The following is an 18,161-nucleotide window of genomic DNA, read 5'->3' on the forward strand; positions in this document are numbered from 1 at the left end:
TGGAAAGTCCGAACCAAATGCCCGCACTGCACATTCCTCCTGAGTATAATGATTTGGCACTCGTCTTCAGTAAGAAGAGGGCGACTCAATTACCACCTCATAGACAGGGGGATTGTGCGATAGACCCCCAGGAGGAGCTGCACTTCCGCGTAGTCATGTGTATCCTCTGTCTCAAGAGGAGACGGCAGCTATGGAGACATACATCGCCGAATCTCTGGGACAGGAATACATACGGCCCCCCACTTCTCCTGCGTCCTCGAGTTTCTTTTTTGTGAAGAAGAAAGATGGAGGTTTGCGCCCGTGTATTGATTACCGTAGTCTCAATCAGATGTCTATTAAATACAGTTATCCTCTCCCTCTGATTGCGAGTATGACGGAGTCATTACACGGAGCGCGATTCTTCACAAAATTGGATCTCAGGAGCGCTTACAACCTGGTGCGCATTAGGGAAGGAGATGAATGGAAAACAGCATTTAGTACCACCTCGGGTCACTATGAGTATCTCGTCATGCCATACGGGTTAATGAATGCTTCTTCAGTCTTCCAATCATTTGTGGACGAGATCTTCCGGGATTTGCATGGGCAGGGTGTAGTGGTGTATATTGACGACATTCTAATATACTCTGCTACGCGAGCTGAGCATGTGGCCCTGGTGCATCGGGTGTTGGGTAGGCTGTTGGAGCATGACTTGTATGTGAAGGCGGAGAAATGCCTGTTTTTCCAGGAGTCCATCTCCTTCCTGGGACATCGGTTGTCCGTGTCAGGGGTGGAGATGGAGATTGACTGCGTTTCAGCCGTGCGTAATTGGCCGACTCCTACCACGGTTATGGAGGTGCAGCGGTTTTTGGGTTTTGCCAATTACTACCGGAGGTTTATGCAGGGTTTTGGACAGGTAGCAGCTCCCATCACCTCCCTGCTAAAGGGGGGCCCGGTGCGTTTGCAGTGGTCGGCTGAGGTGGACAGGGCGTTTAGACATCTGAAGGACCTGTTCACCTCGGTCCCGGTGCTGGCACATCCGGACCCCTCTTTGGCGTTCCAAGTGGAGGTGGACACGTCAGAGGCGGGAATTGGGGCTATACCGTCTCAACGCTCGGGCACGCCTCCTAAACTCCGTCCCTGTGCCTTTTACTCTAAGAAGCTCAGCCCGGCGGAACGTAATTATGGGGGGACAGGGAGCTGCTAGCGGTGGTTCAAGCCCTAAAGGTGTGGAGGCATTGGCTTGAGGGGGCTAAACACCCTTTTCTCATTCTGACTGACCATCGTAACCTGGAGTACATCCGGGCAGCTAGGACCCTCGTCAGGCTAGGTGGGCCATGTTTCTGGCCCGGTTTGTCTTTAAGCTCACGTATATACCAGACGCCCTGTCCCGGCGATATGACACAGAGGAGAGGTCCATTGAGCCCACTCCCATACTTCCGGAGTCTTGTCTGGTGGCACCGGTGGTGTGGGAGGTCGATGCGGAGATCGAGCGGGCGTTACGTACCGACCCTACTCCTCCAGAGTGTCCGGAGGGGCGGAAGTACGTGCCGCTCGAGATCCGTGATCGACTGATTTATTGGGCTCACACGTCACCCTCCTCTGGTCATCCTGGTATTGGCCGGACAGTGCACTGCCTTAGTGAGAAGTACTGGTGGCCAACCTTGGCTAAGGACGTGAGGGTTTATGTCTCCTCCTGCTCAGTGTGCGCCCAGTGTAAGGCACCTAGACACCTGCCCAGGGGGAAGTTACAACCCCTACCCGTTCCACAACGGCCGTGGTCTCACCTATCGGTGGACTTTGTCACGGACCTTCCCCCCTCCCAGGGGAATACCACCATTTTGGTCGTTGTGCATCGGTTTTCTAAGGCCTGCCGTCTCATTCCAATGCCGGGTCTCCCTACTGCCCTACAAACTGCTGAGGCCCTGTTTACACACGTCTTCCGGCACTACGGGGTACCTGAGGATATAGTGTCTGATCGGGGTCCCCAGTTCACCTCTAGAGTCTGGAGGGCGTTTATGGAACGCTTGGGGGTCTCGATTAGCCTTACCTCGGGTTTCCACCCTGAGAGTAATGGGCAGGTGGAGAGAGTAAACCAGGATGTGGGTAGGTTTCTGAGGTCCTATTGCCAGGACCGGCAGGAGGAGTGGTCGGGGTATATCCCCTGGGCAGAGATTGCCCAGAACTCACTTCGCCACTCCTCCACTAATCTGACTCCTTTTCAGTGTGTGTTGGGGTATCAGCCGGTTCTGGCACCCTGGCATCAGAGCCAGATCGAGGCTCCTGCGGTGGATGAATGGTTTCGGCACTCGGAGGAAACATGGAACGCTGCGCATGTCCATCTGCAGCGGGCTATCCGTAGGCATAAGGCGAGCGCCGATCGCCACCGCAGTGAGGGTCCAGTTTATGCACCTGGAGATCGAGTCTGGCTCTCGACTCGAAACCTGCCCCTTTGCCTGCCCTGCCGGAAGCTGGGTCGGCGGTTTGTGGGGCCATTTAAAGTCCTGAGGAGATTGAACGAGGTATGTTACAACTGTCCAATGATTATCACATTAACCCCTCGTTCCATGTGTCTCTCCTCAGGCCGGTGGTAGCTGGTCCACTCCAGGAGAATGAGATACGAGAGGCTCCTCCGCCCCCACTGGACATCGAGGGGGCTCCGGCGTACTCAGTCCGGTCCATCATGGATTCGAGACGTTGGATGGGGGGTCTGCAGTATCTCGTGGAGTGGGAGGGGTACGGTCCAGAGGAACGGTGCTGGGTGCCTAGGAGGGACATCTTAGATCCCTCCCTCTTGACGGAGTTCCACCGGAGTCATCCCACTCGCCCTGCTCCGCGTCCTCCTGGCCGTCCCCGAGGCCGGGGTCGGCGCGCGGCTCCACGGGGGGGGGTAGTGTCACGGATTCTGCCGAGGCTGCTCCTCCTTGCTCGGGCAGGCTTCGGTGTTCATCGTCCCCGGAGTACTAGCTACTGCCGATCGATGTTTCGGTGTTTGTCTTGTTTTGTCTTGAGTAGTACACCTGTTGTCTATTATGTTTGATTGTTTAGCCTATAATTTCCCTTGTCTCACGTTTGGCATTTGTGTGTTATTGTTGTATGTCATGTCGATGTTCGGCCTTGCTATTTTGCCATATTACGCATATGGTGTTTTTCCCTCCAGTTGTGGAGACGTTTGTTTTGTGCTTTACATTGAGTAAAGTAGTCAACCTGATTCTCTGTGTCCTGCGTCTGACTTCTCTCGCCGCGTACACATCACCATTCTGACAGTATCCCTCATTCAGGGAAAGCTCTCTCTCTCTCTCTCTTCTGTTGTTTTATGGTTCAAATCATATATATTATTACCAAATTATAATCTTTTCACACTTTTCACAGTATTATAAATTACCCTCAACTTAGTAAAATAAACTATCTTAAAGTCCTCCTCTCATGCCTTTAGAATTTACTAGTGTGGATGATTAATTAACACCAGAAGGTTAAAACAGAGTTCAGAGGCAATTGAAATTATTCAACGAACTGTTCCATCCCATAGTATACCAAACATTACCATTATTCTAAATATTTCATAAATGTTACTTATCCCAAGTGTTCATTAAGTCCTCATGACATTCATTCTCATAAGAAATCATATATACCCAAACTCAGCCAAAACCGAAAAACACTGTGCGTGCTCCTCTAAGACCTATCACCCTTGACCTGCTGAAACCCCCCCAAAATTGAAACAACAAGGCTTTATAAACATCATACTAGGTGTGTTGTTTTTTGTTTGAAAAACCCAATTTGAAAAACAACAACCACAAATAGCCAGGCCCCACTTAAATACTGCCTAACTTCACTACTGCTCCCCCTAGCCCTGGGCAACATTCCAATGAGATAAACTAATCTCTTTCTCCTGGTTATAATCTAAAGATGGTAGTACACACATAACATCATACAGATATCCCCAGTCCTAACCCATCAATAATTGTTTGTAGCAATCTAATTCCTCATAACTAATCCATAAAACCACTCAAAATTCTCGAGTATACAATGATTATTTAATTGATTACCCTAACCCTGCTAAATGTGATCTCATCTCAAATGATCCATTATCAATTATTTGATCAACCCCCTAGGAAAATCTGTCTCCTCTTCTATTGTTCCTGTCCCCCCTGTAAATGTCATTTCATTTTTTTAGCCAATACAATCACGGTTACATCAAATGTTCCCTCCTTTGTTACAGTTAATAACTTTCTGGTCCTTTTTCTCATTTGTTAAAGATATTACTAATATATTCACTATTTTCTGGGAACCTTCTCTTCATGATTGCTACTGGTGATCCTGCCATCTCTACTTCTGGTGTGGTCTGAAGTCTATATTAGGGTGTAAGGTAAATTATTCCTGTTTTGTTTTTCAGCTAAACGTTTTATATCCCTCAGTTAATGGTATTTTCTCCCTAATATATCTTCATACTCTTCTCCTTTCCCTAAATGAGATTTAATCCCTTGCCTTTCCTCTACTATCCTTCTATCATTACTGGATCAATTATAATAACTATAATAACTATCAATAATAATTGTAATAACTATTACACATTATATTGTGCCCTTTTTCTGATAATGTTATAATTGTAGCCTATTGCATTACTTTAGTTTAAAATATAAGTTTGTTTATTTAACAAATCTAGAACCCACCACAGGCTGGCACTATTCCCCCAGCACAACAGCCAAAGCCACTTGCATCCCCTGGTCCCCGTAACGAAAATAAATTATCGTTCTATAATTCACCAACTATTTGCATACACCACTGGCGTCAAGCAACCCATCGAATAAAGTAATAACAATTAGAATTTATCAAAGCACTGCCTTCCTGTCAAGCATTCAGACCTCCACTTGAAATCCCACAGCTCAACCCAACTCGCTTGACTGTCTCTATTTTTTTTCTCCCGCTAACCAGAGCCATAAATTATTCTCCTTTGTACTCAACTCAATTTTCACAGCTCTATCGCCATTTCAGTTCGCTATTCAATTTCTTTAACTGTTCTCTCTGATTAGGCCCTAATTAATAAAATAAAATAAAATACTTGTTATCGTTGATAAGCATACATTTAATGATATTCCTATCATTTGAACTATCTCTCACCCCTCCCCTTGCTCCTTCCTACACAACGGGGAAGGCGCAAGGGGACCTTGTAACATATTTTCATAGACCTTTCTAGAATACTTCTACTTAAGCTATCTAATTCAACCTTTCACATTTCTCAATCCACGTAGTAATCTAGGTCTATAGCCCCAACGCGAAAGCTTTACCCACTGTCCCTACCTGTGTTCGAACGCGGGACCCTCTACATACATCGCCAGTCACTCCACACATTCCGCGATGCTTTCAAAGTAAATACTTCCAGTTCATAGAGCAAGTGATGTCACCAAATGAAAATCGCACTAGCTCTCACCTCATTTAGCAACACAAAGTAATGCTCTCTCCCTTCACCCATTCTCTACTGAATAAGTGAGTCTTTCTATTTAACCCCAAAACACGGTACAAATCGTCTATTCAACATCACCAAACCAAACACTCCGTAGCATCCGGTCACCACCCACAACAGCCGTTGAATTCACTCATACACACAGACTTCACCTCATGCCACCGAAATGCCCAACAAAACATAATAGTTCAATGGAGCCCCCTATTGGCTCTCCACTGTTTATACATTACTTCCATACCCACATTAGTTATGGTCCGATTACCCATTAAACCTTATCACATGATCAAACAACGGCACAACCTTAAACTCATATGGGGCGGCAGGCAGCTTAGTGACCAAGAGTGTCGCGCCAGCAACCGAGAGGTCGCCGGTTCCAATCCCCGAGCCGACCAGGCGAAAAATCTGTCGATGTGCCCCTGAGCAAGGCACTCAACCCCAATCTCTCCCATAAGTCGCTCTGGACCAGAGCGTCTGCCAAATGACTGTACATGTAAATATTCTCTACTTTCTCACCCATGACGTACGTCTACGTTTGGGTGAGAAAGTTCATACGTATATATCGTTAGAAATGTATAGGTACCTCTCAAACAATCGCCCCGTGGTGTTCCCAGCCAACTCCCAATCGACACAAATCACCCCCCAGTCTCTCCTGACTCTCCAAAAGCCACACTCTCGCTGTCTCCAGCCCCTCCCCTCGCGTTTTCCTCCTTTTGTGTCGTCGGAACAGGTTTTGTCTGTTTTTCGTTTTAATTTGTAATATTCGTCCGTTATTTAATTATTTAAAGTATGTCTATCTATTTATTTAAATCAAATTATTCCCACCTAATTAGTTAAAGTCGGTGCATATTTATATTTCAACGATAAACCAAATTATTTCAGTCTAATTATTTAACCAGTATTTTGCAGGGTCAAACATCAAACGTTAAATTAAATAATAAACCAAATTGCTTCAACTTAATTATTTAAAACCAGTATCATGCTATGTCAAACGTCAAACGTTAAATTAAATAATAAACCAAATTGCTTCAACATAATTATTTAAAACCAGTATTATGTTATTTCAAACACCAACGTTACAGTTCAGTTATATCAGTTCAAACGTTTCAGTTTAGTCATACTAGTTATTCATTATTTTACCTTTATGTTCCCAATTGTTATTAACGGATTATACGGTTTAAGCAACCACAAACCCAACAGTTATTCACAAATTATACAGTTTGGACAGCCACAGACGTCTTTAATTCCTAATTAGTTTTCTATCAAGGTATACAGGTTTATTAATTTTAGTAACCTGCATTCACTCTTTTATTTCGTCTGCAATCACTCTTTTATTACACTGGGATCATTCGCACTCTCATGCATACAACAACACCCTATACTCTAAAGTGTCCCTCTGATCCTAGCCGTATCTAGCCCTCTGATACGTGTCAGTAGTGCAACACTATCTAAAATTGTAAGTGTCCCTTATGATCCTAGCCGTATCTAGCCTTCTGATACGTGTCAATAGTGCAACACTTTTAACCAATAATTCCCTACGCCTCCAGTTCTCACCACTGGTGATCCTAGCCTGGAGTCGACTAAAATGTAAGTGTCCCTATGATCCTAGCCGTATCTAGCCTTCTGATACGTGTCAATAGTGTAACACTTTTAACCAATAATTCCCTACGCCTCCAGTTCTCACCACTTGTGATCCTAGCCTGGAGTCGACTAAAATGTAAGTGTCCCTATGATCCTAGCCGTATCTAGCCTTCTGATACGTGTCAATAGCGCAACACTTTTAAGCCAATAATTCCCTGTACCCCCAGTTTCCACCCCTGGTGGTCCTAGCCTGGGGATTTCAGTATCCTAGCCGTACCTAGCCCTCTGGTACGTGCCGGTGGCACAATACTCTATGGTACCAAGGTTTAACATCACATTCACCACAAGTTTGCATGTCACAATATGGTGCTTATCTACTCATAATAATTCGTATAATAATTCATAATTTAGTTCACTTACATCAGACAGGTGTTTCACAAAATTAATTTGGATAAAGCCAATGTGCAGAACATTAGTTATATAACAATAGGTGTCTGCTTACCTGTTTTTAGTAGTCCGGACTCTTTGTGAAACACACCGTCCAATGACAGAGATGTCCAATGGGCTGGACAATACCCAGCGAAGTCCCTCTACCAGATCACGTCGGTGGTCACCAATTGTTAAGTTGCGTCAATTCAAATCTGGTATTGGGAACAAGAGGTCAATACACGTCTTCTAAAATAGACTAGTATTTTAATTAATGCAAAACCTTCAATGGTAAATATGATGTTCGTATATACGGGTCCACTGAAATACCACGCAGGGCAGACAGAGAACTGATCCATTGTTCTAAGTTCTTCTCCAAATACTCTGACAGAGATAGTTCCCGCTCCCTGCTGGCCAATCAGAGTAGAGACTGAGCGTGGTTTAGACTTACTCAGCCTATCGTTGGCGCACAGGCTGGTCCCAGCCCCTTGGCGCTTCACTGTTGCCAGGTGTTTAGTTGTTTTGCAACTTCAGACATAGTCCGTTCCTCTCCACTGTAGCAGAACACATGTCCTTGAGCGCAGTTTAACAAAGAGGCAGTGTTCGTGTATGTGAGACAGAAGTTCTTATCTCCCCCTACTCCCTAACAGCTCCTCACATGAATCACAGCTTGTTATGTTAAACAGTCTATATCAGTACAGCACAAACCTATTATGTTTAATCATTAATGCATTCCTTCTAAGCTAGGCATCACATCCAGTTATAAGAAAATAGAACCCCACTGTCTTTTTGTTGTGTTACTATGGACTTGACCCAGTCGTTCGTTCTAAATATTCCATTGTCATCCTGGCTGGCAACGTTCTTATCCCTTGCTTGCTACGGCTAACTTAGTCACGTCAAACAGTGCAGCCAGAATAACAGCAAAGTAGCTGATTTGCATTTGTTTAAGCTGTTTTCTAGTGACATTTCTTTGGAAACATCCATAACAATGAGCTAATGAGGCGCGATTTCGCCTGGAATAGAGAATGTGCTCACTCGTCAGGACACTGTTGTTCAGAGGAGCTAGCCAACACCTCACCTAACACAATATCTTAAAACTGAAGCTGGAAAGACTGCAAACTAGCTGCACTTCGTTTCGTTTTACCTTTTTTCAATTGACATTTCTTTGTATATATCCATAAAAATGATGCCAGCTGATTCATGATTTCGACTGACTGAGAATGGCTGTCTGTCTGTCTGTCTCGTCCGGACAAGTTCATTACTATTGGACAGCTGGAGATCGAATTTGAATATTGAAACAATGTAGCAAATGTCGGAGAGACAGCAAGGTTTATATAAATCTCAGCTGTTGAAAACTAAGTGTTAGTCTAAAAGAAATGTGAGATCATTTCTAGATGCTTTTCATAGTGGAGATCAAGTTTATAAAGTGCCTGGCTGGCCTGATGAGACAGTGGATTGCACAGTCAGATGGAACAGAGTAAATAGACATTTTAATGTCATAGATTTAGCCTGTGGTAACTTGTGGAATAGACACCATCTGGAATGCGTTTTTAACCAATCAGCAGTCAGGATTAGACCCACCAGTTGTATAAATGTAAATAGACCATTGCCATATATGGATCTGTGCCATTTCCTTTGAACTGGACTGTGTTTGCAGCTGTGGTCCTGAGTTGGTGGGCTTGTTTTGAGATCAAAGCAAGAGCTGCATGTAGCCACATGTGCACTTTTTGTTCATATCCTTTGCTAGTTAGAGAGTTATTAGCCCAGTTATTGTTTTCGATGGTAGGCCACTCTGGTAAGCCTACATTACGATCAAATATCCACAGTAGCCTACTTGGTCACTGTTAAAACTGTAACTTAAATTGGGTACAGCCTCAGTGTTCACAGTCAACGAACGATGGAAGTTGCACAGAATTTTTACAATGTTCAAGTTTGCGCTCAGCAGACTTGAAATTTGCTCAGTGCCTGAGATGATTAGATGGAACAATGGACATACAGTGGGGAGAACAAGTATTTGATACACTGCCGATTTTGCAGGTTTTCCTACTTACAAAGCATGTAGAGGTCTGTAATGTTTATCATAGGTACACTTCAACTGTGAGAGACGGAATCTAAAACAAAAATCCAGAAAATCACATTGTATGATTTTTAAGTAATTAATTTGCATTGTATTGCATGACATAAGTATTTGATACATCAGAAAAGCAGAACTTAATATTGTCAGAAGGTGTGCTGTGAAGGTGTGGTGCAGGAATCAAGCGCAGGACGCAGGAACTTAGTCCAATAGACTTTAGTGAACCAAAACTCAAAACGAGTCAAAAGAGCTTGGATACGAGCGATTACGCACACAGGCGTAAAATCAAACTAAATAACAATAACGCACAAACACGTGCGAGAACCTCTCCAACACAGAGGAGCGAACGAAGCACAGACATACACGACAGCAAGTTAAATCACACACAACACATGACAAACACAACGAGAACTTATAGGACAATAATGAACGCTAAACGATAACAGGTGTACAACATCAAGACAAAACCAAACGAACATCGAAACATACAACGGTGGCAGCTAGTACTCCGGAGACGACGACCGCCGAAGCCTGCCCGAGTAAGGAAGAGAGGCAGCCTCGGCCGAAACCGTGACAGTACCCCCCCCTTGACCCGCGGCTCCAGCCGTGCGCCGACCCCGGCCTCGGGGACGACCAGGAGGACGCGGAGCAGGGCGCGTCGGGTGACTACGGTGGAATTCTGTCAGGAGAGACGGGTCCAAAATGTCTCTCCTCGGCACCCAGCACCGTTCCTCCGGGCTGTACCCCTCCCACTCCACGAGATATTGGAGACCCCCCATCCGACGTCTCAAATCCAAGATGGACCGCACGGTGTACGCCGGTGCCCCCTCGATGTCCAATGGGGGCGGAGGAGTCTCTCTGATCTCATCTTCCTGGAGTGGACCAGCTACCACCGGCCTGAGAAGAGACACATGGAACGAGGGGTTAATACGATAGTCACTAGGCAGTTGTAATCTGTAACACACCTCGTTCAATCTTCTCAGGACTTTAAACGGCCCCACAAACCGCCGACCCAGCTTCCGGCAGGGCAGGCGGAGGGGTAGGTTTCTGGTAGAGAGCCAGACTCGATCACCAGGTGCGTACACCGGCCCCTCACTGCGGTGGAGATCGGCGCTCGCCTTCTGACGACGGATGGCCCGCTGCAGGTGGACGTGTGCAGCGTTGCACGTCTCCTCCGAGCGCCGCACCCACTCATCCACCGCAGGAGCCTCGATCTGGCTCGGCTGCCATGGTGCCAGAACCGGCTGGTAACCTAACACACATTGGAAAGGGGTTAGGTTAGTTGAGGAGTGGCGTAGGGAATTCTGGGCCATTTTTGCCCAGGGAACATACCGTGCCCACTCCTCCGGCCGGCCCTGGCAGTATGATCTAAGAAACCTACCCACATCCTGGTTCACACGTTCCACCTGCCCATTACTTTCTGGATGGTAACCCGAGGTAAGGCTCACCGAGACCCCCAAACGCTCCATAAATGCTCTCCAGACTCTGGAGGTGAACTGGGGACCTCGATCAGACACAATATCCTCGGGTACCCCGTAGTGCCGGAAAACGTGGGTGAATAGAGCTTCGGCGGATTGTAGGGCAGTAGGAAGGCCCGGCATACGGAGCAAACGACAGGCCTTAGAGAACCGGTCCACAACGACCAGTATAGTAGTATTCCCCTGCGAGGGGGGAAGGTCAGTGACGAAGTCCACCGAGAGGTGAGACCATGGTCGTTGTGGAACGGGCAGGGGTTGTAACTTACCCCTAGGCAGATGTCTAGGCGCCTTACACTGGGCGCACACCGAGCAGGAGGAGACATAAACCCTCACATCCCTGGCTAACGTGGGCCACCAGTACTTAGCACTAAGGCAGTGCACTGTCCGGCCAATACCAGGATGTCCAGAGGAGGGTGACGTGTGAGCCCAATATATCAATCGATCCCGAACCTCGAGCGGAACGTACGTCCGACCCTACGGGCATTGAGGAGGACTAGGGTCGGTGCGCAACGCCCGCTCGATTTCAGCATCGACCTCCCACACTACCGGTGCCACCAGACAAGACTCCGGCAGTATGGGAGTGGGCTCCACGGACTCTCCTCCGTGTCATACCGCCGAGACAGTGCGTCTGCCTTACCGTTCTGTGACCCAGGGATGTACGTGATCTTAAATACGAACCGGGCCAAAAACATGTTCCACCGCGCCTGGCGAGGGTTCAGTCTCCTAGCTGCCCGGATGTACTCCAGGTTACGGTGGTCAGTCAAAATGAGAAAAGGGTGTTGAGCCCCCTCAAGCCAATGCCTCCACACCTTTAGGGCCTGTACCACAGCTAACAGCTCCCTGTCCCCTACGTCATAATTTCGCTCCGCCGGACTGAGCTTTTTGGAATTAAAGGCACAGGGGCGGAGTTTAGGTGGCGTGCCGGACCGTTGCGAAAGCACGGCCCCTATACCGGCCTCTGACGCGTCCACCTCTACCTGAAATGGTAAAGCGGGATCCGGATGCGCCAGCACCGGAGCCGAAGTAAACAGGTCCTTCAGTCTCCCAAAAGCCCTGTCCGCCTCGGCTGACCACTGCAAACGCACCGGACCCCCCTTCAAAAGAGACGTTATGGGAGCTGACACCTGTCCAAAACCCCGGATAAACCTCCGGTAGTAATTTGCAAATCCCAAAAACTGCTGCACCTCTCTGCCAATTACGCACGGCTGACACCCGGTCAACCTCCATCTTCACCCCTGACGCAGACAACTGATAACCCAAAAAGGAGATTGACTCCTGGAAAAACAGACATTTCTCTGCCTTGACATACAGGTCGTGCTCCAACAGCCTCCTCAACACTCGGCGCACCAGGGCCACATGCTCGACTCGGGTTGACGAGTACACAAGAATGTCATCTATGTACACGACCACCCCCTGCCCCTGCATGTCCCTGAAGATCTCATCCACGAATGATTGGAAAACTGAAGGAGCGTTCATCAACCCGTATGGCATGACAAGATACTCGTAATGACCTGAGGTGGTACTAAACGCTGTCTTCCATTCATCGCCCTCTCTAATGCGTACCAAGTTGTAAGCGCTCCTGAGATCTAATTTAGTGAAAAAACGCGCCCCGTGCAATGACTCCGTCATGGTCGCAATCAGAGGAAGTGGATAACTGTACTTCACCGTGATCTGATTGAGACTACGGTAATCAATGCACGGGCGTAACCCTCCATCCTTCTTCTTCACAAAAAAGAAACTCGAGGACGCAGGGGAAGTGGATGGCCGTATGTATCCTTGTCTCAGAGATTCGTCTATGTAAGTCTCCATAGCTCTCTTCTCCTCTTGAGACAGAGGATACACATGGCTCCGTGGGAGCGCAGCTCCTGCCTGGAGGTCTATCGCACAATCTCCCTGCCTATGAGGAGGTAACTGCGTCGCCCTCGACTTACTGAACACAATAGCCAAATCCTCATACTCGGGGGGAATGTGCAATGCGGGCACCTGGTTTGGACTCTCCACCGAGGTAGCCCCCACGGAAACACCTAAACATCGCCCCACACACTGGGCAGACCACTCCATCAGAGCCCTCTCCTGCCACGAAATAGATGGATTATGGATACTCAACCAGGGCATTCCCAGCACCACCGGATACGCAGGAGAGTCGATCAGATATAGCTGGATAATCTCCTCATGACCCCCCTGCGTACACATCCTAAGTGGTGCTGTGACTTCCCTGATCAAGCCCGATCCCAACGGACGGCTATCTAGGGCATGAACGGGGAATGGGACGTCAACAGGAAGAAGGGGAATCCCTAATTCTAAACAAAATGTACTATCAACAAAATTCCCAGCCGCGCCTGAATCTACTAGCGCCTTATGCTGGGAATGAGGTGCAACCTGTGGAAATCGCACAGGTATACAGAAGTGCGCAACAGAGAGCTCTGGGTAAGTGGGGCGCCTACTCACCTGGAAGGACTCCCCAGTGCGGAGCCTGTCGTCTTCTCCCCTAGGAGACCCTCCCCAGCACCTAGCCGCGGTGTGTCCTCCACGGCCACAGTTGGTGCAGGGGACGGCCCCCCTCGTGCTCCGACCCCTCCTCTCTCTAGCACCAGCACCCCCGAGCTCCATAGGGCTCGGCTCGGAGGTGCTGGAGGATGGAATGGACGGACCCCCCTCGGAACGTCCGCGGGTAGCCAGCAGGGTGTCCAGCCTGATGGACATGTCCACTAACTGATCGAAAGTGAGGCTGGTATCCCTGCAGGCCAGCTCCCGACGGACGTCCTCTCGTAGACTACAGCGGTAGTGATCGATGAGGGCCCGCTCATTCCACCCTGCATCCGCCGCTAGAGTTCGGAATTCTAAAGCGAACTCCTGGGCGCTCCTCCTCCCCTGCCGGAGGTAGAATAGACGCTCCCCCGCCGCTTTCCCCTCAGGTGGATGGTCAAACACAGACGTGAAGAGGCGGGAGAACTTTTGAGTAGGTGATAGTGGAGGCGTCTATTCTCCTCCACTCGGCGTTGGCCCATTCCAACGCCTTGCCGGTGAGACAGGAGATGAGGGCGGACACGCTCTCGTGTCCCGAGGGCGCCGGGTGTACGGTGGCCAGGTATAGCTCCACCTGTAGGAGGAAGCCCTGACACCCGGCAGCGGTCCCATCATATGCCCTCGGGAGCGAGAGCCGAATTCCCCTGGGTTCCGGAGCTTGTATGGGCTGACTGGCCGATGGTGATGGCACGGAAGGTGGAGGTGTGGGTGTCCCTCTGTTCTCCCAGCGTTGAAGCGTGTTGATCACGTCCTGAAGGGCGGTCCCGATACGAAGGATCTGGTCGTTCTGCTCGCGGACCCGCTCCTCCAGAGACTCAGGTGCTGCTGCGGCTCCTGCTGATTCCATCTTCGGTGTGTGATTCTGTCAGAAGGTGTGCTGTGAAGGTGTGGTGCAGGAATCAAGTGCAGGAACTTAGTCCAATAGACTTTAGTGAACCAAAACTCAAAACGAGTCAAAAGAGCTTGGATACGAGCGATTACGCACATAGGCGTAAAATCAAACAAAATAACAATAACGCACAAACACGTGCGAGAACCTCTCCAACACAGAGGAGCGAACGAAGCATAGACATACACGACAGCAAGTTCAATCACACACAACACATGACAAACACAACGAGAACTTATAGGACAATAATGAACGCTAAACGATAACAGGTGTACAACATCAAGACAAAACCAAACGAACATCGAAACATACAACGGTGGCAGCTAGTACTCCGGAGACGACGACAGCCGAAGCCTGCCCGAGCAAGGAAGAGAGGCAGCCTCGGCCGAAACCGTGACAAATATTTGGTACAGAAACCTTTGCTTGCAATTACAGAGATCATACGTTTCCTGTAGGTCTTGACCAGGTTTACACACACTGCAGCAGGGATTTTGGCCCACTCCTCCATACAGACCTTCTCCAGATCCTTCAAGTTTCGGGGCTGTCGCTGGGCAATACGGACTTTCAGCTCCCTCCAAAGATTTTCTATTGGGTTCAGGTCTGGAGACTGGCTAGGCCACTCCAGGACCTTGAGATGCTTCTTACGGAGCCACTCCTTAGTTGCCCTGGCTGTGTGTTTCGGGTCGATGTCATGCTGGAAGACCCAGCCACGACCCATCTTCAATGGCTTACTGAGGGAAGGAGGTTGTTGGCCAAGATCTCGCGATACATGGCCCCATCCATCCTCCCCTCAATACGGTGCAGTCGTTCTGTCCCCTTTGCAGAAAAGCATCCCCAAGAATGATGTTTCCACCTCCATGCTTCACGGTTGGGATGGTGTTCTTGGGGTTGTACTCATCCTTCTTCTTCCTCCAAACACGGCGAGTGGAGTTTAGACAAAAAAGCTCTATTTTTGTCTCATCAGACCACATGACCTTCTCCCATTCCTCCTCTGGATCATCCAGATGGTCATTGGCAAACTTCAGACGGGCCTGGACATGCGCTGGCTTGAGCAGGGGGATCTTGCGTGCGCTGCAGGATTTTAATCTATGACGGCGTAGTGTGTTACTAATGGTTTTCTTTGAGACTGTGGTCCCAGCTCTCTTCAGGTCATTGACCAGGTCCTTCCGTGTAGTTCTGGGCTGATCCCTCACCTTCCTCATGACCATTGATGCCCCACGAGGTGAGATCTTGCATGGAGCCCCAGACCGAGGGTGATTGACCGTCATTCATCTTGAACTTCTTCCATTTTCTAATAATTGCGCCAACAGTTGTTGCCTTTTCACCAAGCTGCTTGCCTATTGTCCTGTAGCCCATCCCAGCCTTGTGCAGGTCTACAATTTTATCCCTGATATCCTTACACAGCTCTCTGGTCTTGGCCATTGTGGAGAGGTTGGAGTCTGTTTGATTGAGTGTGTGGACAGGTGTCTTTTATACAGGTAACGAGTTCAAACAGGTGCAGTTAATACAGGTAATGAGTGGAGAACAGGAGGGCTTCTTAAAGAAAAACTAACAGGTCTGTGAGAGCTGGAATTCTTACTGGTTGGTAGGTGATCAAATACTTGTCATGCAATAAAATGCAAATTAATTACTTAAAAATCATACAATGTGATTTTCTGGATTTTTGTTTTAGATTCTGTCTCTCACAGTTGAAGTGTACTACCTATGATAAAAATTACAGACCTCTACATGCTTTGTAAGTAGGAAAACCTGCAAAATCGGCAGTGTATCAAATACTTGTTCTCCCCACTGTAACTACAGCTTTATACGATTTAGGGACTTTAATTTTCGGTACTAATCAGTTTGAGGTGATGCTAGTTGTACAGCAAGAGTGCACAATGATTATGTACCTGAAGCAAAGAACAGAGTTTAGTGAGGCAAGCAAAAACAGGATTACAGGGAAGTCATAGGGAAGTCATATGAAGAGGCAAATTTACTTCTGCCCACACACAAAAACAAACAGCAGAATGTGTTTATAAGATAGATCACTGGATCAAAAAGTTTAGCTAAATTCCTGATTTATTATATGTAAATTGTAAGGATTTCAACAATGTAGCTTTTTTTTTTTGCTCCCTGTTCTTCCTGAGCAATCATATCAGTCACACAGCAAACACACATATTAAAAAGAGGGTCAACATCGGTTTCCCAATCTGTCACTAAATTCCTGGAATATGACCACATTTCATTTTGAGCTGCCTATAACAGATAAGTGGGTCATGGCCTTTTAGATGAGACAGGAGTGACAGCAGCTGGCCGTCAACGTGATAGATTTACCATATCTAACTTGTAACCTCATTCTCAAGTCTGTTTCTCTCCCCCAACTCTGCCTTTACCTACAGTATCAAGACCCTTCTTATGTCTTTATAGCGAGGAATTTGCCAGGGGCGCAACTTTCACTGGGGACATGTCCCCCACAGTTTTATTATTGGAATGGGATATAAAACGAGGCAACGGTGTGATTTAGGACCATGCGGACGCCGCCGAGCAGTCGGGTAGGCTGTTTGGAGTGTTTATCCTACTGGATAAAAAAAATTATAATTATGTCCCCCCCCACTTCTAAAACCAAAGTTGCGCCCCTGGGTTTGCTGTGTCTGTGTGCTGACATAATGATGCTATAATCCAGGGACCAGAAAATGAAACAGAATATGCAATCATATGGCTAGTGGGTAAATGAGAACGAGTGTGTCAGAGACCATTGCCTGCCCTGCATGGGTTTGGGATTGGTCCTGAGGTTGTTTGATATACCCTAGATGATAAGAGTGTTGGTTTCAACAATTTCATTTTCTTAGAACAAGACCAATGATTGACAGGATTGCCATCCAGCTGTCATGTTTGACCCACTTTCAAACCTAGTGAAGGATGAACTGTTACAGCACTAGTCTAGAAGAGGATGAATTGATACAATCCTTGTGCATATTGTCTTCAACCTGCAGATGACAAAACTCACACATCAGTAGCAAAACTCCCCATCAGCATCCAAATGGTTGTAGTTGCACATTATAAGCAATGTATGTCACCATAAGTGGATGCACATTACAAATGATGGGAATCCCTCAAAGTTTAGCCTACCTGACGTTGAGTGATAGGGGGATTTATGACAAAGGAAAACTGAGGTCAGTCTACTACTTACCGTGCACAAGCCGTTTCATCTCATTATAACGTGCCCATAGGTATGTCCTATGATCTGCTTTTGGGGCGGTGGAGGAGTATGATCGTCCGGACACGACTCCTCAGGACGCTTCTTGCCTCCTGCCTGATGTCTTTGAGTGGCAGGTGTTGAGGAAGCTGCAGGGAAAGGTATCTCTGCATCTTTACATTTCTTCTCTCCACTTTTCAATTCACTGCTTATTAAAAGTTGTTCGAAGATCTTGAAAGAGGTGGTATCCTGCTACTGTTTTGCCATAATGCACGGCCCAGTGTAGTATCCACTTTTTTGCAGGTCAGTCTAAGAAAAAACGTCAGAACCAATGTGTAAAAATATACTGGTATTGTTTACAATTACTATAAAGGAACATTACCAATGAATTTGCTGGCTGCTTACAGATAATAAATAATGTGCCGATATGACAGGTTTGACTTCCCCGGTGTAGGGGGAAGGGCCTGGAGTTAATTGAATCAATCACAATAAGTTGCGCGAATCCAAAGGAGTAGACAATGTAAACAAATGAAACATAAAATAAACTGGATACATAACTTGCTTCAAAAGATGCATTG

General features: G+C 47.4%; 1 pseudogene across 1 annotated transcript in view; it reads right to left on the reverse strand.

The window, feature by feature from the left end:
* LOC311148112 (5'-nucleotidase domain-containing protein 2-like) overlaps positions 1-18,161 on the reverse strand; it is a 44,736-nt pseudogene that overhangs the window by 24,390 nt on the left and 2,185 nt on the right. Inside the window, exon 2 of the transcript in view lies at positions 17,578-17,732. The product of the transcript in view is annotated as a 5'-nucleotidase domain-containing protein 2-like (transcript). The remainder of the gene's footprint in view (positions 1-17,577; positions 17,733-18,161) is intronic.

The sequence above is a fragment of the Coregonus lavaretus genome (assembly GCF_964263955.1).
Source record: "Coregonus lavaretus genome assembly, chromosome: 20".
Taxonomy (NCBI): domain Eukaryota; kingdom Metazoa; phylum Chordata; class Actinopteri; order Salmoniformes; family Salmonidae; genus Coregonus; species Coregonus lavaretus.